Source organism: Akebia trifoliata, chromosome 4 (genome assembly GCF_017979445.1).
Source record: "Akebia trifoliata isolate Shusen 1 chromosome 4, ASM1797944v1, whole genome shotgun sequence".
Taxonomy (NCBI): domain Eukaryota; kingdom Viridiplantae; phylum Streptophyta; class Magnoliopsida; order Ranunculales; family Lardizabalaceae; genus Akebia; species Akebia trifoliata.
In genome coordinates, this window is record NC_141378.1 from 12,280,574 (window position 1) to 12,294,294 (window position 13,721).

General features: G+C 31.8%; 1 pseudogene; it reads left to right on the forward strand.

Moving 5' to 3' along the window:
- The first annotated feature begins 11,885 nt into the window (after positions 1–11,885).
- On the forward strand, positions 11,886–13,222 carry LOC147403835 (transcription factor MYB44 pseudogene; annotated as a pseudogene).
- Positions 13,223–13,721: the final 499 nt, after the last annotated feature.

Sequence of the window (13,721 nt, forward strand, 5' to 3'; positions counted from 1 at the left end):
CACTTGGGTAATATTGAAGAACCCCTCTTGATTTTGATGAAATTTAGTGACACCTTTATGTTTTCAAATTGATTGCATATCCCTTGACTTTCATCTTTTGTGTGAGACTAACATAAAATGAGTTAACATTTGTTCAAAACATTGATTTTTTTCAAAAATCCATCGTGTTCTACTTCTGAGGTAAAATAACTTATATACCATTTTCTTCAACTTAAAGTTAATAAAATATGATTTTAGAAAAACTAAAAATGATAGATTTTTAAAAAGAAAATCAAGGATTTGTCACAAGAGTTGAAGATAAACTCAAAGAGGTTAAAAATAATTAATCGTAGAAGTTGAAGTCAATGAATTTTAAGAAAAAGATTAAAAGGTTTTTGTCAGAGGTTAAAGTCAAGGGTGGATTTACAATGGACCCCAGCAAGAATTTTCAAAGTCTATGAAATAATGAACTATTATAACATATATTAACAACGAATAAAAAAATTCATCACTATTACCCTTACAAAATATTTTACCACTCCTAATTGTCCCACATGAGCAAAATCTTGGCTACTCCCCTAATTAAAGTTGAGGGCATTCTTGTCCTTTTATTTTAATCTATCATGAACATGAAAACACATGGTGGTATCTCAAATTTTTTCCAAAGTCTAAAATACTTTTAATTATTTTTTCTTACTAAAAACTTTTGATAAAGGTGGAGTTTTTTCCTTTTAATGAGTAGTGTATATTGTATGGTAGTTTTATGTTGAAGTGGTAATATAAGTGCCCTTCAAAAAGGGAAAGGAGGAGCTTTTTCTTTGGAGTGGTGTATAATATCAAACTTCTAAATTTTGATAGAGACGTCTTTATCGTAGAAAACTTCTTGTTGTGAGGTCTTACCGACCGTCTCGGGCGAAGGGGACATCATGTCTATCCGCTTGTTTTTCACGTGCCACACCCAATAATACAAGAGAGAGAGACCGTATAAGCGGCACGTTTTCCACGATAGGTTTTGTGTTGGAAGAGAAGTCTGTATCGAGTCCGACTTAGCCGCTTCAAATTTCGTAGAAATCCTTTTCATTGCAAGACACGTGGCATTTTATTTATTTATTTCACATTTTTATATTTTAAAAAATTTTAAATACCTCCTTGAAATGCCACGTGGAGGGTTTCTTCAAAAGTATTTTTTAAAAGGGCTGATGTTTCAAATATTTTTTCGTCTGTATCCGACTATCAGTAATTAATAAATAATAAAAATAACGATATCGAGAACGATGTACTTAACATAAGAAAAACGAATCTTCAGAGCTTTTGCCTTATCCTTTCAATAGTTTTATATTCGAAACATTTTGGTGAATATCTGAGAGTCCCTGTAATTTTAAACTAATTAATACATGTCCCTTGACTATGATCTACATTGAAAAACTGACACAAATGACATAAATGGCCTTATCCATTGATTTTTCTCTCAAGATATCTACAGTTTTCAAGCTTTTGAGCCGCTAATCTAGTATACATTTCTTTCAACATGTTCATGCTATCTTGTTTTTAATCCGTCATCTTTAAAATATTCTTGATTTTTTCTACCTAAAATTCTATTATACTTGACTTTGCTAAAATATATCTTGTTCTATATGTTTGGTCATTGAAGAAAATAAAAGGTCTCAAGGATGAAGATGAGGAAAATTTTTTATCTATGAGGAGAAAATTAGGAGATTTTTTTTTTTTTGCTAACTAAGTGTCCAAGTCAGTTTGCACGCACCACAACTGATCTCGGGGAGGACTACCATAGCAACCCACCGTCATGGTCCCCCAGTTAAATCATGAGAAAATCTAAGAGAAGAATTGAACTCGTGACGTGCTTTTAACCCACACTTCATGTGCTCACCCTTACCACTTAAGCAACCCATGAGTGGGTAAAATCATGAGATTTTTTGCTTGACATTGAGGATATTTAGGTCATTTTCTATTAGTCTTACATAATATAATAAGGTCAAGGGACTTATTTCATGAGTTTTAATAAAATATAAGGATGCCTAAAAAATGCATCAAAATGTGGAGGGTAAGTCTGAATCATCTTTATATTTATTTAGTAGCAGTTAATTGTCTTCATGATGTAAGAATTATTTATTCTGTATGAATGCGGCAAAAGCAATGAGACGTGCTTACTTTGTCTCGGGACCAAAGTTTTGGTTTTATATTATTGTCTCATCCACCAAGTGGGACTCCTTTTATTTTTCTCCCTGCACATTCATGGTCCCAATGTGAGGAAACATCTTAGATCTTTATGGTTCAAAGAGTATAATAATTGTGCAAGTAAAATATCTCAACATTATCAGATGGTACATGTATCACCATGAGATATGTACCTATAATTTTATGCATTTAACATATTCACACAAGATCCCGAGAATAAGGATGGTCACCTTTGGTCATGCAAGATCTCATATTCAAGGCCAAGGGACAAGGCAGAGCAAGGATTTTATTGTAATAGGGCAAACTATAATTAATGGTATAGTTGAAAAACTTGAATATAAATAGTTTTGAAAAAAGATTTAAAGATTTTTTATTGAAAATTGGATAAAAGGTTATTTAGGTCTTTTTCAATTAATCTATGAGAGTAGGCCCAATCAAGAGATAATCTCATCTACAAAAATTGTAAAAGGAAAGTTGGGGGTGGGGGTGGGGGTGGATAAGAAAGGAGATAAGTGAGTGGGGGAGGGGGGGCAAATGAGACATGTATTTAATTGAAAATACATGACTGTCTCAAAGTCCTATGGGGGCAATTGCTCCCACAAACTCCTTACTAGCTCCACCCTTGCCAAGGTATAGATGGATTTAGTTTAATCAAAGGTTGTCAATAGAAGCACAAATAAAATTTAGATTCATGTTGTAATTTTTGACACCCCTTCTGACACACGCCCCGTGACATGGCATGGTCTAAAATCATAGATTTTTTCCCTTAGGATATATAATTTGACACACGCCCCATGACATGGCATGGTCTAGAATCATAGATTTTTTCTCTTAGGATATATAATTTGACACACGCCCTGTGACATGGCATGGTCTAGAACCATAGATTTTTTCTCTTAGGATATACAATTGTGCATCGCTATAAATATGTGCATTTGTATATGTCGAGAAAAATTATGTATAGTTCTAGCACATGCCACATCAGGGGGTGTATGAGGAAATGTGTCAGAGGGGGCATCAAAAATCATTATTCAAAAACACATGCATGGGAGACTCAATTTGGACTTAAGGAGACAACATCTATTTATAAACCACTTTAGATGGGGTTAGAAGTTTCAGATTGGATTGATTTTAGATACCATCCTCATACAAAAAATCAGTTTAATATGAACTTTTAAGTCATATAAGACAAATTTTGTCTCCCAATGGTGTTGTAGAACCAGATCCTATATATATAGGGTTGAGGTCTAGTGACTAATGAAAAATGACTCATTGGAAAACACATGATCCCGACCATTTAAATACGAAATCCAATTGTTGGTTGGGATTTATACATTTAAATAACACTCATCTTAGGGATACTTATCCCGGGGATAAATCTCAACTATTTGGATTTTGTGTTTAAATGCTTGGGATTGTGTGTTTTTTTCATGAGACAATAGAATCTAATCCTATTTTTTATCATTTTTAAGGTTAATGGGGGTAAAAGAGAAAGACAATAAAATTGTAAGAGTTATTATTGAAAAATGGGAGAAGAGGTAAGATGATAAAGTTAGAAGAATATTATTGAAAAATGGTAAAAGAGAAAATGAAATAAAGTTAAAAGGGTATTCTTAGAAAGGGAGGGGAGAAAAGGGAATAAAATTGAAATTATTCTTCGAAATGTGAGCGACATTAATAACATTGAAGGAAGACAATTGTTGCATTTTATTATATACTAGAATTCCCCCAGACCTATAACACGACATCCTCTTTTGGGTAAAAAATAATAAGTTAGGGGGTGTAAAGTTAGAGGAGTACTATTAAAAAATAAAGAGGGAGGAAGAGTTGAAAGACAATAAAATTGAAAGGGTGAAGAAAAAATGCAATAGAGTATAAATTTATGTAAATCCTATTTCATTGTAGTTGGAGGGGACGTTTATCCCCCCACAAAATTGTAGTAGGAGTGGAACTTACATTTGTATTTTATAATATAGATATAAGAGACGGGGTTATATAGATCAAATGACAATCTATCTATATGAATTGCACATGTCCATGGCATCAAAACATGATTGATTGCCAAATGGTTGTAGAGCATAAATTTTTAAGAATTTTGATGTTTTTTTTTTTAAGGTCTCTTTTCACTGTTGGATTTCAATTTTATATTTGTGTCTTAAGGAGCAACTCATTTTCAAAGTCTTAGATCTAACAAAAAATAAATAAATTATGAATTTTTTTTAATCAAACCAGATCTCAACCATTAACTCTAGATAGTTGAGTTGTCATTTGGACAAACCTAACAACCTAGGCCAAATGTGAACCTCAGTCTAGGCCTTACACGAACCTTTGGTGTGTGTATATATATATATATATGCTAAGTCCAAGACAGCATGAGTCCCACTATTTTTATTGATAAAATTATCCTTTTTTTTTTTTTTTATTTTTTTTTTTGCTTTTGGGGATAATTTGATTAATTTAAAAATAAAATAAATAGATTATTTAATATCCACAATTCTCTCCTTCTAAATCTTAGTCAATGTTTCTGTAAGCCTAAATGAATAAGGCTAGTTTGACGAGTGCTTTGACGAGTGCCATTTTGGAGATCCATGGTCTTGGAGACCCACGGAAATCCTACCATCTTTCTAATTTGACTTAGTATGATTTATCAATGAATCTCTCCCCTCAAAATCCCATTGCTATTTCTAAAAGATTAAGACTAACCTGGCTTAGTTAGATTTCAAATCTTACTAAAGGTCGTCGGGCTCGCATGGATTACTACATTGGCAGCTCAACGCCACAACCCTCAACATTAAATAGAAAAACTTAGAATCTAAATAAAAATATATATAGAGTTTTGGACTTGATACAAGGTGTTGAAAATGAACGGCCACAAAATTCCCAAATTAAAATTACAATCTAACAATGAAAATAACTTTCTTTTGATTTTTATTTTTTTTTCAATTTGTTTAGAATTTTGACCTCTACATCATTTGGGTGATTCCACAAGATTCAGCCCTTAAAATTACTTATATTCAAGAGAGAGAAAATCAGAGTTGGATTCCTTGAGGTGAGAAAAAATTGGATTCAAGAGATATTTCCTTTAGTTGTGTCATAGAGTAGAGAAACTTAGGTAAAGTTTTTTTTTTCCTTTTGTTCTAAAAAAGATGAAAAGCCAGTTAATCTAAGAGTGTTGATAATATGATGGACGGACTTGATGCACGTTGACGTGGAAGCACATAACTTATTTTAAAAAAAAAGAAGAGTGAGTTTCTCTCTCTTGAGTGTTCTCTGCCCACATTTTTAATTTTTTAGATTTTAAATTTAATATTGCCTTGTGACCAATTGATCAAATCCTTCCCAATTTTTTGATTTTTTACTTAATTTGAACATTGTTCCTGCAATTTGAGGTGTCTACAATCATAATTCAATATTTCTAAGAATCAAATTGTTTGTATTGATATCTTCTTGAAATATGGCACAATCCTTTGCTTTTAATACTTTTTTAAGTCTCTAGGTGAACATAAGTTTGTTTATGTTTTTGATAATCAGGTTTTGTTTGATCCATACCAGATCCGATTATTATTGGATCGGGCTTGGATCCTATTATTGAGATCAATAAACACGATCCTACACGAGTCTGATCCGATGTCAATCGGTCCATTCACAGCCCTGCAAAACACGTCACGGCACACGTGTATTTTCTCCATTGGAACCCTTTTCACATAAGATACACGAGTGAATATGTAGGTTAAACAGTCAAACACGCGTGAGAAACGGTTTGTACTTGCTTAACGTATACGACAAAAGCAGTTAAAGGTTGGGTCCATAAAAGGTTGTAATTTTGTTTCTTTCTATTTTCCAACTTTTTCCGTTTAGTTCTCAAAACGACGATACGTCATGTATGTATGTATGATGTGAGGCACATAAATCCATGATTGACCATCATCCATACACCATGACGTATAACACATTCACACTAACTTCATGTCTTTCCTTTATTTTACAGTTAGAGATACAGTTAAAAACGGTTGTTCAACTTATAATCAGGGCCATAGCCAGGATTTTCTTGTAATGAGGGCAAATTATGATTAATTATATAGTTGAGGAACTTAATAATGAATGATTTTAGAGAGAAATTAAGAGATTTTTTATTGAAAATTGAAGAAAAAGATATTTAAGTAATTTCCAATTAATACATGAGAATACCTGGTCAACAGGCAATGTCATCAAAAAAAAAAATAAAAATTGAAGGGGGTAAAATTTGGAGGGAGGTGAGGGTGTGGGGGCAAATGGGGAGAGAGATGAGGGAGTGAGGACAAATGAGACATATAATTAGTTGAAAATATAAGGGTGTCTCAAAGTTCTATAGGTACAATTATCCCCACCAGTTCCTTATTAATTCGGCCTGCTTATAATGAATACTATTGAATTCGTGAGCATGGCTCTAAGACTCCCAAGTCCAATATGCTTTTAAATGATTTTAAATGTAGATTATTGTGATGATTTTGACCAATTCACTCCTCGAGATACACAACAACATAAACCTTCTAATTATTTGTTTTGAACATCAATTTTTGTTCTTGCCAAAGTTGGATTCACTATTGTGGTAATCAAAATCACATAAAAAAAAGTAATAAAGAAAATAAATGGAGTATATATCTAGGCTTATCCCACTATTTTGATAACTTCATTATTATTATTATTATTATTTTCCTACTTAAATCGAGTACAAAGAATAATAAAAGAGAAGAAAAACTACACCTATAATACCCACTATCAAATAATTACATCTAACAAATTATCTCACACGTGAGATGCACTTTTAATTACATTACTCCTTATTCCTACATATTGATATGTATCATATTATTATTTTTGTAACAGACAACTATTGTCCCTTCCATGGAGATTTGAAGGTTGTGATTACTGTTTCAATGATTCTCGCAAATGATTATAGACACATTTACAATGGTCATTTTTTTTCATTGTTAATCATGTGTTATACAAGATGAAATTTGCCCTTGATGGTTGATGTGAGTGATAATTTTTGATCAATAATAGAGTGACACATGTCACCACAACCTTATAATCATTTTAGTTATCTTTTTAAAATTATAAAATTTTTTTTTTTTTATATTATCTTTAAAATCAGCTTACATGTGTTGTACGTTTGCACTAGCCGCCTACTAATGTGTGTGTGAGATTGAGATCTGGGGACAACCAAAATTTGACAACCTTTTTTTCATATGGATTAAAAGTTTCTGAAATGACTATGGTGAAGAGATCATCCTCACAAGAAATCAATTAACTCTAAAACTCCTAACCCCATTAAAAGTGGTTTACAAGTTGAAGAATCATGGATTGTCAATTTTTACCTTCAACTTGTAAACTAATTTTGATGGGGTTTGAAGTTTTAGGATAGAACTACAAAAATAACAAGGAGATCGTAGCAAACCCTAACAGACTCCTATGGTCTTAATTAGAGTTAAATTTTTTGAACAAATTCAAAGAAGACGAACATGAGAAAAAATTACGATTCATCACAGAATCGACAAGATAAAATAGAAAGATATTAATTAATGTAGGATTTTAGAATGTGCTCAAGATTTTCAAAAAAATGAAGTTATCAATGTGAGAATTCTAGAAATTCATAAATACAATTATCAAAACACATGTAAATTTTTTTGACGCATATTCTAATTTAGCCCTTCTTGTTTTTAGTTAACTTAATTGTCGAAAGGTCTTAATCTCGGAATCCATATCAAATTTAAGATCTTTTGTAGGGAACAAGAGGGAGATCTTCTTCAGGATACGAGTTTGGGGTGAGATAATGAGAGAAGGCGGAATACATTGGTTTGATACCAAAATCACCCCAACATTTGCATTTTCACTTTATTATTATCAAGGTTAATTTTTCCAACCTAAATAAAATTACAATCCCCTCATTAGTTTTCTTAATTTACAAAATATCCTTTTGTTATTTTATATTCAAAATTCAATAATCAAAAATATATATATTCAAAATTCCATTAATCAATATTTTAAGGTACAAAAATCTCCTTATAATCCCACAACCTTGCTAGTTAGTTTTCTAAAATTATTAAAATTTCTTTTATTTTGCTTTCTTCAAAATCATGACTTAATATTTTTAATTATAAAAAAGGCCCTTATTATATTGTAAACATTAAAATATGATATAAAATTAAATTTTTTATTTTAAACTTTTGAAATAAAGTTTTAATATAAATAAAAAATTAATCATGCCTATATTCTAATTTTCGTAATACATATGCATTTGTATATGCCATCTACTGATATAAATTAGGGTTGGGGGTTAAAGATTTGATTAGAGTTGATTTGGGACCAATCCAATAAAAATGGATACGTTCCAAACAATGTGACGATTATTGGATCGAGTCCTTGTTGGGATTGTCTTCCCACTTGATCTGATCATTTGGCCCCAAATCATAACCGGTTACAAAAGGATTGGATTTGATCATATCAAATCCCAATTTGATGTGCAAGATAAACAAGTATATGATACATTTAAACAAAATATACACTATAAATTACATGTTTTCTCATATATTATTGGCTTAATAGAATCTCTATAGAGTTTGGTTGATCCAAACCGATAACATGAAATCCGAATCATCCAAATCCAAAGTTATGCTAATCTTTTAATAACCCTAAAAATCTTAATGTGGAATGAATTAGGGTTGTCAATGGATCAAATCAGATCCGAAATTCGATCTATTCCGTAACTCCGGGTTTGGATCGATGTTTTGGATTCCGATAAGGATCCGATCTCTATAAATCCCAATTTGATGTGCAAGATATATATACAAGTACATGATAAATTTAAACAAAATATATAATATAATTTGCATGTTTTCTCATATATTATTGGTCAGATCAAATGAAGCTTTGTTCCAAACCCGAAGTTATGCTAATCGCCTAATCCTTTGATAATCCTAAAAATCTTACTGAAATGGAAAGATATTTTCTAGTGATTCACTAATGAGCTGATCTCTTAAGTGATTTGATAGGATTTGACTCATTGGATTAAAGATAAAAACAACTAATTCAAACCAATCTCAATAACTACCGATCGAATCCAAATTTCAACTCAAGTTTCAAATCGAGCATCTCGTCCCCTACAAAATCACAAAGGAGATGATTAGTCAAGGTCATCTAACTCGGACGATTCAAACTATCTAACCCAATTTTAATTTTATTTAATATTATTTATTTAAAACTAAGTAATTATAATTTTTTTCCCATTATAAGGTGGATCGGCTAATCATGATAATTTGAGTCCCCCACGTGTCATACTTAAAATACTCTCCTGATGTGACATGCGCTATAACCACAAATTTTATGTTTTGGAATATACAACTGTACATCCCTATAAATCTATGCTATTGTGTATCCCGTTAAAAGAAAAATCTATGATTCTAACACATGCCACGTCAAAAAAGTATTTTGAGTATGTCACGTGGGAATGTCAGAATATAATTACTCTTTATAAAATTAAAAAGTATTTAAATTAAAAAAAAAAAAATTATCAACACAAAAATTGATTGATTAGATAACATTTTCGAAATATTGAACGGCTCGCTTCATCTTCATGTCCAACAGTTTCAAGAAGTCAAATAATTCGAATGAGTTATAAAATTACATGAGAGATTGATAAACAAATATGATCAAGGTGCACGTGGGTACTTATATGCAAATGTGTTCGTCATCGTTTTATGATCGTGATTCAATCAATCTTAAAGATTTTGATCTGATTCCATTTGATGAACCCCATTAATACCCTAATCTGATCGAGAATTGACTAATCAAGAAGAGCCTTTGACTTGTTAAATTTTTTTGAATTTTAAAAATATGGGAGGAGTCAATGATAATGAAATGGACGATTCACTTGATCATCTCGTCCAAATTGCCCCTAAAGATCGAGTTGAATCGGGCGAGTGAACTCGGTCTTGGACGAGTTTTAAAATTATTATGAGAGATTGTAAACAGATATCACCGGCCTAGGTGGTGGGGTTTGATAATGAATAATAACTATTTGATATTATCTTTGAAGCAATTTTTAGTCAAAGATTCAAAATAATAATAATAAAATAAATTCAAAACGAATCGTTACCACAAACAACGCATTAGGTAGTAGGTACGACGTACAAGCAACCGAAATCGACACGAATCGGTTACAAGATCTTGCATTAATTATTAAAATCTCCCCCAACATCCTTGCAATTTAATAATTATTTTTTTGTCCCCCTTTTAAACCTAAATTATTAATTAAAAAAAAAAAGAAAAAGAAATACGAAGCAAAGTTGAAGTGAGAGAGTGGAGATCGTATCCGTACCGGTCACGGTGGAGGTAGTCGGTTGTGGCAGTTCGAAAAAGAAGGAAAGGTTACCGGCTATAGTAGGTAACAGGAAGGCCGTTAAGATGCCGTTTGGGTGGCAGGTTTACAGACTGGACTGACAGGATGGCAATAATGATCCGCCTTCCGATTCGGCGACTGATTTTGTCGTTATTGACAGCTCAGCACTTTCGTGCGGCAGTTTTAATAAAGAAAATCCCTCACAAATGCTCTACAGCCTGGCTTAGTCAAACTTATGCCTTCCGTACTCAACGTTACTCGATTTTTTTTATAATTTTTAGTAATTATTTCCTTTTCCTTTTGAGCTTATCTCTTCTATGAAAACTTATAGGGTCACACCAATTTTTTATATTAACAGACTAACTAAACCTCGTCTCCATTCACATTATTTGTCAAATAATACGTTAAAATCGCCTAATTAAGTAGTTAGATAAAATGTACTAATTATATTTGAATAATTGTTTAATTCAAAATTTTGAATTATATAAATAGAAATAATTGGTCTTGACTTAATACTTGTATATTCAAATTCAATTTTTTTTTTTTATATTTATATTTATAATAAAAATAATACTTTACTTCTTATTATAAGATTACTTATTTGCATTCAATCAGAAAATATTATACCAATCACAAACATTTTAATAATTAAAAAGAAATATGATAATTTGACTATCTCATGTGGCACACTCAATCGGCTCTCTTGATGTGATAACTTCGAGAATCATAGATCTATATATCTCGAGATATAAAATTGTATTTTCCCATAAAAATATGTAATTAGAGAGAATCATGTATTTTGAGACGTATAAATCTAAGATTCTCGAAGTTGTCATGTTTGGAGGGTTGATTGAGTGTGTTATGTGAGGTAGTCATATTAATCCTATTCAATTATATATATATATATATATATATATATAAATTCAATTGAATTTTTACTAATATTTTACAAAATATTGAATAGTAAGATTAAGATTGATTGACAATAATACTTTCTCTTTTTTAGGAAAGTATGAGAAAAAAAAAAGACCTCTCTTATATTCAATTTTGTTTATAATTATTATAAAATTGATGTATTATAAAAAAATTGGTGCGCCAGTATAATAAGTTTTATTTCTATCAAATTTCTCGAGATATCAAATCGTAAGATAAGAGTTTGATTGTGACTACGTAAAGTAGATATGGTTATGAAGCGACGCGTGTCTCCTAACAGCTGTATTGAGAACCAACTGCCCTTGCTGGAAGAAGCCGTGCTTCTAACGCCTATAACCGGTAATTCTAACCGACTTACTCGGTTACTCTAATTCTCCTTTAAATACAATTCCACTCTTCGCCCCCTCTATCTTTCTTGTAGAGCAATAATAGTCTCTCTCTATCTCCCTCCCACGATTACATAATTTTCTCTTCTTCTCTATCCTCTCTGTATAAAATTTTCCTTCTTTTTTAGGGTTAGGGTTTCGTTTTGTTGAGATCTGAAGTTATGGCTTCAAACAGAAAAGATTACGATCGGATCAAAGGTCCATGGAGTCCAGAAGAAGACGAATCGTTGCAGAAACTTGTACATAAACATGGAGCAAGAAATTGGTCTCTTATAAGCAAATCGATTCCAGGTAGATCTGGAAAATCTTGTCGTCTTCGTTGGTGTAATCAGCTCTCACCACAAGTAGAACATAGAGCGTTCACACCAGAAGAAGACGAGAAGATCATCAGTGCTCATGCGAAATTTGGAAATAAGTGGGCTACAATCGCTAGACTTCTATCTGGTCGAACAGATAACGCGATCAAGAATCATTGGAATTCAACTTTAAAGAGGAAATCTTGTTTAATGGCGGGAGATGATGGTATTGCTTCGGATGGACATGAAGAACACCACCACCACCAACGTTTTAAAAGATCTTCTAGTGTTGGTGCTGTTAGTCTTTCTGGATCTGATGTAAGTGATTCTAGTCTTCCTTTGATGGGTTCTTCTTCGTATGTGTATCGACCTGTGCCGAGATCAGGAGGAGTAATGATGACTCCATCACAGATGGAGATATCTTCTTCGATGATTGATCCACCGACTTGTTTAAGTTTGGGTCCACCAGGAATCCACACATCAGAGGCGAAAACAACAACAACAACAACAACAGCGACATTAGAAACAACAGAAAATCTTAACCAAAGCCAAGTTTTTCCACCAGTGGCGGTTCCGTTGCAGCAAATTTGCCCAAAAACTCCACACAATGGATATACAAAGTTCAGGTCGCCAGTTGTGTATCAGCAACAACAGGAAGTTGAGAAGAGTTTTATTCCGTTTAGTTCTGAGTTTTTATCTATAATGCAAGAGATGATAAAGAAGGAAGTACGGAATTATATGTCGGGACTTGAACAGAATGGACTCTGTTTTCAAGTTTAAGTTGGGATATTAGAGTATACCAAAAGAAGTTGAATTTAAATTAGAAAAACGATCTCGTTTTTCTATTGTCTTTTCTATTATCTTTAGTGTTTTTTAGGTTTCTTTAGAGTTTTTTTAAAATTGTTGACAAATAATTTAGTTTTTGTATAGAAAGAGAGATGGAGATGAATTAGCACGACTTTAAGAGAATTCATTCTCGATTTCTTTGTTGATTCTTTGCAATGATTTCTTTAGAATTGGGAGTGAGTTAATATTAAGTGGAGAGAATTCATTCATTTCTCGATTTCAATCTTTTGTACCTATATTTGTATTGTTTGGACATAATAAGAGTATATACCTAAGTATATATATAATTATGTTGGAGATATGCACCATTAGATTTCAATTTCATACCTAAGATTATATAATTATAATTATGTTGGGTAGTCTCAACGATTTCGTGCCGAAGAATATATAATTATAATTATGTTAACCCAATTAATTTGGTTTGTTGAAATAATGGTGAAGATACAATGTAATTTAATTTTTGTTTTTGTGAAATTAGATTATGCCTATCATGTTTTGAGTTCTTCATTTGAGTTATGGATTGCTACTTTAGTCCAAATAGCACTTCCAAATGTCTAGAGATCATGATTTATATTAGGTTTAAAAAAATACTGTTAGGTTTAAAAAGATATTGAACAAATTTTTAAGTCGGCTGAACTCTCAAATTTAAAATTCAAATTCAATAGAAGAAATGTATTAAGAGTATATGTTCGATTTCATACCTAAGAG